Raw genomic sequence first — 10,655 nt, 5'->3', positions numbered from 1 at the left:
ATGTTTTACATATATACGTATTAGTGTACATATACTATGTATTACTACGAATGAGATAGCTTTAGTATGGTCCAGCCAGCGCTGGGTATATATATATATATATATATATGATATATATATATATATATATATATATATATATAGGATATGGTACAGTCGTACTTATGACCGGCCTCCAGAGTAAGTATATAAATATTAGCCGGGGCTGTTTGTCCTCGCATATCGAGCAACACTTCTGCCAGCAGCTGTTGAGATCTGATTGCTGTTGGTCTTCTTGTGTTACTTCTATAAGAAGAAGTTCTTGAAGACGGTGACGCACTCATTAAATATACTAATTATAGTAGGGGTGAATGAAAATAGTATCCATATTTTGTGGTATTTTTTAATTTTTGTGTGTGTATGTGAATTCTTTTGTCCGCCTGTGTGTGTGCTTATTTGGTGCCGTATTATCGTAATTAAAAAAAAAAGGCATTTGAAAATAAGGAAATAATCAATTACGACTTTTATTACTTTGATAGACTTCATTGCTGCTCGCCTTTACAAACCAAATGAACGCACCCACGAGCCCTTTCAAATTTGTTTTAACCGACTTAATGAACGCTCCCCACTTACGCTTGATCTCTCTGATTTTGCAAATTAATAAATCGCTCGTTTTTGCTTTCTCGTTCACCTATCAGAATAAGAGAGAGAGAGAGAGGGGGGGGGGGGGGGGGGGGGGGGGGGGGGGGGGGGGGGGGGGGGGGGGGGGCGTTGCCGGGAGATGCATTTTTATCCACGGTTGATGATATCGACGTAATTAATTTACGGCGCATTAGTTTGATTAAGTAATGAATGGTTATAAACGAGATTTATCTGCAAAATTAATGAACGCATCCACAAGAGCGGGAATTTGATGCCTGTAGCTTTAAATGGAGCATTGCTTTGATGAGGGCAGCCATTGGAAGCAGAACATTAATGTATGTAGACATACATATGTATGTTGGTATGTATGTAAGTATATAATTCTTAGTAGTACTACTGTGCGCAGGTTCGAATCCAATTAGGGAACTCTGTGTGTATTAAACATATAAATTTGTGGATATATATATATATATATATATGTATATAATATATACTATATATATATATATATATATATATATATGCGTGTATGTATATATAATATATATATAATCATGTGTATGTGCGCGTGTGTTAAACGTGCGTATGCCTTTATCAACGAACATATGAATAAGATAACGGAACGTAATCAGACACGGAAACCTTTCTTCGTACGTATGTGGGTATGTTGGTTCGATATGTGTTCTTAATGCTACATGAGGCGGGTCAAAGACGTTAGTATATAGTTTGTCTTGAACAACAAATTAAGTCGTCACATTTGTTTGTCTTACTATCTCCAGTCTTTAGATCAGTTGCCCTCCTCTCTCTCTCTCTCTCTCTTTCTCTCTCTCTGTGTGTGGTTCGTCTTGTCACTCTTATGCTCTTTCTGTGTTTGTGCTGTGGTCTACCTTTGTCCACTTTTATGCCCTTCTTGTGTTTGTGTATATGTATATTTACCCACATACACACACACACACACACACACACACACACACACACACACATATATATATATATATATATATATATATATATATATATTTATATACACCGACGTCGTCAGCCACATGCCATTACAGTGTCTGCGACCAGCCACAATTGACTAGCTGCTAAGTAAAGCATATTTCTGTATTTCTCTACTATATATATTTTCACTGGTAGATTTATCAATTATGTACCTCCGGGATTATAAAAGTAATGTAACATATTGTTAATTGAACGTAAATCCTGAACAGTTTATTACTCGCATTTCTTCCATTTCAATAAGGGTTCAAAATAGTCATCATTATTTTATCGTCCCTCCGCACTCGGTATTACTCATACGCCACCTGTCGCTGTCTTTGTCGCTGAGAACGAGCGATGGCCGCTATTAGAAGCGCTCAGAAGTTTTGAAATTCGCCCCATCGTAAATTCTCTCTCTCTCTCTCTCCTCTCTCTCTCTCTCTCTCTTTCTCTCTGTGCTTTTTCTTCTTTATTAGTTTGGTTTTCACTCCGTTCACAGTAAATTTCAAAATGGCAGTACGTTCCCAGGTCACATCTGAGTCATTATTATTATTATTTTTTTTTTCACCAATAGCAGAATTCACCTTCCAAGACGATGTATAGGTTTGTAATGGGGGTCCCATAACGTAATTCCTCAATTCGTACTCAATTATAACTATTTATTAATATTTTTTTATTTGCATTTGAATGTTCAGATTTTAAATAATTGACTTAACTTGTTTAACCGTCAGTGGGTCTAGACGTAATGTGGAAGTTGATCATCATGGTACGTTCAGTTGTTGCTGGCATTTAGCCTACCATACCGCAGAGATTTTGATAGACGTCGAAGCTTAAATTTTTCATCGGACTTCATTGAAGACTCCGATAAGAGATGAAATGAGTAGGAACTGCTTTTGGAGTCAGGCAACTGAATTACTTAATAGAATCTCTATTCAGTTTATGCTTACAAGGTGACACCAATACATTGGCTGTCTGGGATTAATTGCAAAACAAGAGAGGATGTCGGAAACATAATAAATCTATTGCGTACATATATATTTTCATTCTATCAGTAGGAATTTCATCTGTAAATGCATAATGTAATCGGTTGTGGATTTGATTTAAAGACCAGCACTTTGCGTATGCATTATGATTATTATTTTATTTTTTTAGTTTCCAATTTCCTGTTCTAATAATGTAACCAATTATTATTAGCATCCCAAACTTTTAGCGCCACTTCTTATCACCATGTAACTCAATTCTTCGTTGTACTTACGAAGGTCTTGAGTCAGATTATAACTACGTAGTGAGCAGATGTTATGCAAATCCCTTTTTCTAAGAACAATGATGTAACGCTCTGACTGTCAGTTTTGATTTCACAAAGCAGAACTGATATCACCGAAATTGATATGACTTTAAATGTGTGTGTGTGTGTGTGTGTGTGTGTATGTATGTATGTATATATGTGTGTGTGTGAGAGAGAGAGAGAGAGAGAGAGAGAGAGAGATAAATACGCTTTTATTCATATTACTCGAAGATTTTCATTTCCCAGAAGATAAAAACTGTATCTTTAAAGTAGACCTAAATAAAAAAATAAATAAATAAAGTGAAAGACATAACATTCTTCCCTCATCTCCTCGTAGTCAGAAGCTCCCTATCGGATCCTTTGGGTGGAAGTCATCGATGGAAGGACCTTAAACTACTATAGGACTCTCGAGGAGTCGCGCCACCGAAGGATCTTTTTTCCAATCTCGGAGGTGAACCGCCTCATTGAAATGCAACAAATAAGAAAGAAGAAGAAGAAGAAGAAGAAGAAGAAAAAGGAAATAGATTAAAGAATTCAGCCGTCGAACGGTTACAAAAATGGGGACCGTTTCTTTTACCGTCCCCCATTCTTAAACATTGGAATGCATTTTTTGGGGTGGGAAAGTTTTATTTTGGCCCCAACCCCCCCCCCCCCCCACCCATATCTCTCTCTCTCTCTCTCTCTCTCTCTCTCTCCTCTCTCTCTCTCTCTCTCTTCTCTCTATCTCTCTCTCTCTAGTTTCGAAGGGATTATTTTATCTCCGAAGTCCCCATCTGCGGCGGAGGACTTTTATGCGGTGATATAAAACCGAGCGGTTTTGTTAAAGCTTAGTAAGGTTTTCAATTGAATGTCACTTTTAAGCTGTTGGATGCTTTAGAGCTTATATTTTACAGCTCAGCTTAATTAGTTCAGCATAAACCTACAACGCCAGTAGCTTCGTAATCCTAATATCTCACTATAGAATTTAATCCTAATATCTTACTATATAATCCAATCCAAATATCTTACTGTAGAATTAAAACCTAATATCTTACTATTGAAATTAAACCTAATATATTACTATAAAATTTAATCCTAATATGTTACTACAGAATTTAATCTTAATCTCGTACTATAGAATAAAATCTTAATATCTTACTATAGAGTTTAATCCAAATATCTTACAATATAATTTAATCCTAATATTTTACCATAGAATTTAATCCTCATATGTTACTGTAGAATTTAATCCTAATCTCGTACTATAGAATTTAATGCTGATATCCTACTATAGAATTTGATCCTAATATCTTATTATAGAATTTAGAGATGTAGATTTAAGAGGCATATCAAATTCCAGTAGCAAGAAGTTGTGATATATCCCAAAATATGAAACCCGAAACTAACCCAGAAAATAAAGAAAATTGTTGACATAAGAGAAAAGCCTCTTTCTTATATTGTTATGCAAGACGCTCTGAAATCTTTATAGCGCTGGAAGCTCTCGGTTTGTTTACACTGGGAAGAAGAAGAAGAAGAAGAAGAAGAAGAAGAAGAAGAAAAGAAAATAAAAGGAGGAGGAGAGGGGTAAACGGGAAAAAATGAATGGGAAAAGAAGTCCATAATGAAGGCAGAGAGAGAGAGTAGAGAAGAGAGAGAGAGAGAGAGAGAGAGAGAGAGAGAAGAATAAGGGGGGGGGGAATAGTCATCTGATGATATGTCTTTCCTGTCTTTCTTCAAAGGTCTGGAGAACGTTATCCAGTTTCCATAACCATTTTCATTAGCATTTAGTTTTACTTTGGTAAGAAGAGAGAGAGAGAGAGAGAGAGAGAGAGAGAGTGAAGGGTGGGAAGGGGGGGTGGGGGCGCGGTTTATGTTTATAATGGAGGAAGGCCCTAAGTCCTATTTACTTGTGAAATATATGATTTTATAACTACGTATAATTACATGCGTCCAGATGTACAGGCTTGTATGCTTTTGCATGAATGAATGAAAGCACTCGCACATACATATAGGAAGAAGTAATATATATATATATATATATATATATATATATATATATATATAATAATATATTTAATATATATATATGAAAATTTCTGAAATTTCCGTTCCACTTGTATTGTAAGGAATCATAATGGATGAACATTTGTGTAGAAAGGTTCCAGATCGTTCGTCATTTGATTCCCAATCACAGGAGACTACACAACCCAACAGCGGTAAACCCCCACCCCCTCCCCATCACCCCACCCCACCCCCACCCCCTCGCCTATCGTCCTCCATTCTTTCCGTCTCGAAACAGTTGATTCCATTTACGCTCTTTTCTGACCTTTGTGTCTCCGCCTTTCTCTCCCCTTCAGGCAGAACTGGATTTCATTTCAATTGCTTGATTCTTTTATTTGCATTCGCATTCAGCATACGTGCTGTCTTTCATGTAATTACGGACTTGCAAGGCGTAATTACGGACTTGCAAGGGCCTTGCAATGAAGACAAATGAGATTAATTTTTTTTTCTTTTATATATATTCCGCTCAACTGAGGAGGGACAAATGCCCCCCAAGAGCTTAATTCGAAGGAGATGAAGACATTCGTCGGAAACTTGCTGGAGATGGAATTTAGAGCCTTGCCTGTAAAGTAATTACTTCTAGAGTATTTGTTTATATATATATATATATATATATATATATATATATATATATATATATATATATATATATATATATATATATATATTTATATTACCACACACTTATGTAAGCATGTGCGTATGTATGTATGTATGTGTATTTTTCTGCGTCTCTTGGTGTAGAATTTACCAAGATAATGACTGTCATTTGCATATCCTCATCTCTTGACAATTCTCGGGGATTCTATGTCAGTCTCGACCCTTTTTTTCAAACACTCCTAACGATTCTCAAATTTGCATTTTTATTATTATTTATTTATTTATTTATTTATTTATCTATTTACTTATTTTTGTGTTATTGAAATATCCCCGCGTATTGTTTTATTTTATTCTTTTAAAATGTAAATCCAGATTCGGTTTCTCAAATTGTTGTTAATTTTTCTCTCGTTGTGTCTTTTTTTTATTATTATTATTTCATTTGTTTACATATTCATTGTACTCCCCAGGCTTTCAATTATCTTCCATGATTACCTAAATTGTCAGTATAATTCTATTAACTTGGTAATGTATCTCTCTCTCTCTCTCTCTCTCTCTCTCTCTCTCTTTGTTCACTGCTTCTTCACCCAAGTTTCCAGACTCATAGGCTTTACGTCATATAACTACTCTCAGACCAGTGCACAAGAAAGCCAACATAATCGAGCACCCTTTTTAGACATCTTCCAGGCTCCTCCTCCTCCTCCTCCAAGTTCTGATACTACCATAGTAGTACTACCACCGCTCTCGACGTAGCATCCTTTGTGCCACAGAGTTCAGCCTCTCCCGAGGATTTAGCGCCATTCTTTTCTCTCCAGTAATGGCTGTTTTATACTCACCTCAGCAGCAGCAGCAGCATCTCCTCTTCTTCGGCTTTTGTGTAGAAGGCGTTCCAGGATGATGGCGGCTCCGTGGACAAGTGCCAGTCGTTAGGACGGATGAAAACCCGCGAGGAGGTCATAAGGAGGAGGAGGCTCCCTTATCTAGGGAGAAGGAAAAAGAAACTGGGCGTTTTCTGGGTGGGACGAATTGGTTAGTAGGACGAATGGGTTGGTGAGACGAGTTGGTTGGAGGAAAGAGTTGGTTGGTGGGACGAATTGGCTTGAGGGACAAAATGGTTGGTGCGACAAATTGGCTGGAGGAGTGAATTGGTTGTTGGGACGAATTTGCATAAGGGACAAAATGATTGATAGGACGAATTGGCTTGAGGGACGAAATAGTTGGTGGGACGAATTGGTTGGAGGGACGAATTGGCTGGAGGGATGAAATGGTTGGTGGGACGAATTGGCTTGAGGGAGAAATGGTTGGTGGGACAAATTAGCTGGAGGGATGAAATGGTTGGTGGGAAGAATTGGCTGGTGAAGTGAATTGGTTGTTGGGACGAATTGGCTTAAGGGACGAAATGATTGATTGATTGGCGGGACGAATTCACTGGAGGGACGAATTGGCTTGAGGGACGAAATAGTTGGTGGGACGAATTGACTGGAGGAAAGAATTGGTTGTTGGGACGAATTGGCTTAAGGGACGAAATGGTTGATGGGACGAACTGGTTGTTGGGATGAATTGGCTTAAGGGATGAAATGGTTGGTGGGACGAATTGATTGGAGGGATGAATTGGCCGGAGGGATGAATTAGTTGGTGGGGCGAATTGGCTGGAGGGACGAAATGATTGATGGGACGAGTTGGTTGGTGGGACGAATTGACTGAAGGGACGAATTGGTTGGTGGGACGAATTGGCTGGAGGGACGAAGTGGTTGGTGGGACAAATTGGCTGGAGGGACGAAGTGGTTGGTGGGACGAATTGGTTGGTGGGACAACTTGGTCGTTGTACTCGTTTTCTCTTTTTTCTAGAAGGAGTTAGGTTTAATCATCTTATGTCCAGTTAATTATGTCGAGAGGAATTAACCATCGCGTTCTGGGAAAGGACAGAGGGTCGCAATGTTCGTCTGTTAATGATTTTTTCTATGGGTAGAACGGTTCACTTGAGATGAACAAAAGCAGGGACAAACCATCATGGTTGTTGGTCTCTTTAATAAATTCTTTGGGGAGTTGCTTTGGAAGGCGAGAGTCCACAAGGTTCTTGGCATTTACTTGGTTTTGTTTGCTTGTTAATAAATCCAAGACTGGACCAAACACCAATTGAATGAAACGATTTCCCCAGTTTGATTGATCTTTTTTCGTTTCCGATTCTTCAAGTTTTATCTTTTGGAAGAAGATCTTGAACCCGTTTCCCGATTCATTAATAGCTGTTTTAGACTCCTTGATCGGTGCCTGAGGGTTTCTCTGTCTCTCTTTTTTAAGCGAATGTATAATTAGTCATAGGTCACTTTTCCTGCTGGGAAGACCTTGCTCCCAAGCCATGTATACTAAGCTATTTTACTCTCTCTCTCTCTCTCTCTCTCTCTCTCTCTCTCTCTCTCTCTCTCTCTCTCATACAGAACTCCATACACACATACGTTTGTATGTATGTATGTATTGATGCAATACCATAAGAAATAATAGATAGAAAAAAAACATACAACCATAGACACAGCCTTTGTCTCATTAAGCTTTCCGAGACTTTGTTAAGGTTAATGTATGTTATATATATATATATATATATATATATATATTATATAATATATATATATATATATATCATATATATATATATATAACTATATATATATATATATATATATATATATATATATATTTAGATAGAATGCTTAACGTGGCATACTTGACTATTTCCCTACTCGAACAAACATCTTCAGGGCAAAAGAAGTTAAAAATTGCTCTAATAACCGTTTAAATCTCCTTTTGAGTTCCCGTTGAGATACAGGGAGCGTTTGGAACGGGATAAAAAAATCAAGTGGTTTGAAGAAGTTTGTTTTCTTAATTGCTCTTGAATTAAGAAAAATTGAGAAGTTGGAGATTGGTTTAACCTACAAAACTCGGAGGCCATTTGGAAATGATTGCTGAGATATTATACCAATTTCGCTGAGGCACAAGAGTTACGAAATGCTGACAAAACAGATGAGTTAAAAGCGTCCATTTACCCTTCTCTTGACTGGGTAAGTAAGCTGATTGTATGTAACAGTTGACTGGATCGCAAGATGTATGCGCAGATGTACTTGTTGACAAATACACACACAAGCAAAAGCAAACAAATTCACATATCAACAAGAGCTAACATCCTGGATCTCTCTCTCTCTCTTCTCTCTCTTCTCTCTCTCTGTCAACCATCGTTTTCATTTCAGTGGTATAGACTTGAATACCAAGCTTCAAGACGAAGAGATGTGAAACTCCTCTTAAGTTTTAATTTCACAAAAGAGCGACTGAAGCCGAAGTCGCAGCTCAAGATCAGCGAGCCTTGAAAAGTTCCCAAAGGAGTCTTAAGAGACCCGGGAGTTCCTACGCAATTCCTCCGCGGAAGAACAACTTCGAGCGTAATTTCGTCCGTAATTCTTGGTATTACGCGTAATTCCCCTCCGTGTGAGTTCCAGAAAGACGATTAAACTTGTGTGTGTGTGTGTGTGTGTGTTTGCGTGAAGAGGGAGCGAGAAGAAATGGGAAGGCTTTGAAGAAATTTGTTTGCCTAATCGGTCGAGATTTCGGGGGAATGACAAGAACCATATGCAAGGGATCTCTCTGAATCCGTATTTTTACAGTAAAATTCTGTTATACCTTCTATACTTCCCCGGGGGAGGGGGTGTAGGCTTTTAAGGCTTACATTACGCGAAAATTTGATGGTACTAGATGTTATTGTTAAGCTGTTTATTCCCCACCGTAATTACTGTATGCATGATTATTTTGTTCAAATTGATGAACTCATCAAAAATGTGCTTTGACATCATTTTTCTTTTAAATTATTACTTTTCTCAATATAAGCATTCCTATTCCTACGTACACTGACATCGTCAGACCTCGTCATATTTCCTCCCCCCCCCCCCCTCTCTCTCTCTCTCTCTCTCTCTCTCTCTCTCTCTCTCTCTCTCTCTCTCCTTCATATTACTATTTTAAGTCTCATGAAAACCCTGATTTTCTTTTTCTCAATGTCCAGAAATTCACCGAATAAAATCTGAATACCAGTTTGATGACTCATCCATCAAAGTATCCGTTAGTGCTTGATAACTGACTGGGGCTCCAAGTCGAATTTTATGTGGTCCTGATGAGTTTCCGATTTTGAAATAACGCGGCTATTAATTAAGATTTTTTTTTCGTGGATATTTCCTACCATTTGTTATTCAGATTAATATGCCCACAATGTATCTAGAGACTGGAAGGAAAGTATGGTTTTAGGGAAATGTTTACTCTCAGCATTTTATTATTGACGTCACTAGAGCATTGTTTGTTATATCTAGAAATGTCACTGAAGTCCTGATTTCTCCTCTGTCCGCTGGTTCGAATCCACGAGAGGACGAAATTTATTTTCAACAAAAAAAAATCCCCTTGGGTCAACATATATGAAAGTAAATGAATTCCGAAGTATAGCGAATTGGATATTAAAGGACATTTGTAGCTTAATGCATGTATATGAATCACGGTGATGTGATAAAAATTCATATATACATATATAATATATATATGTATGTATGTATATAAACAAACAAAACTTAATTCGATTTCACTGATATTGTTTTGAGAAGTAATAATGTCAGTACATAAAAGCAGTGTTTGAAATAAAATGAACAGCAACACTCATAGAGCAATGTGGTCTTCATTTCATTCACTTTCCCACGTTCAAGTCATCAAGCGATCTCTCTCTCTCTCTCTCTCTCTCTCTCTCTCTATCTCTCTCTTTCTCTCTCTATCTCTCTCTCACACACTCACTCAAGTTCTTCGTTTAATTCACTTTCTCGTGTCCCCTTCATCTGGTCATCTGCCAATGAATCCCTGAGGGCAAAGTTACCGTCAATTATATGATTATGTTCCTCTGTGTATTTCATCCTCTGTGTTCCGTTCTCCTCTGGTTGTTTAATATTTGTCTTAGTTGATCTTTCCCACATAAGTTTAACATTTTTATTAGGACAATCTTTTCCATATGTCCAAGTTGCTTGTCTAGTCATTTCTAAAACAATTTTGTTTCTCTATAAATACAATTTACGCCCAGCAACCAATCATATTCAAATGCTCGTAAACTGCTGCGTAT

The sequence above is a fragment of the Macrobrachium nipponense genome, chromosome 26 (assembly GCF_015104395.2).
Source record: "Macrobrachium nipponense isolate FS-2020 chromosome 26, ASM1510439v2, whole genome shotgun sequence".
NCBI classification, from domain to species: Eukaryota; Metazoa; Arthropoda; class Malacostraca; order Decapoda; family Palaemonidae; genus Macrobrachium; species Macrobrachium nipponense.
The sequence above is the reverse complement of the archived record's forward strand: the minus strand, read 5'-3'. Positions refer to the sequence as shown.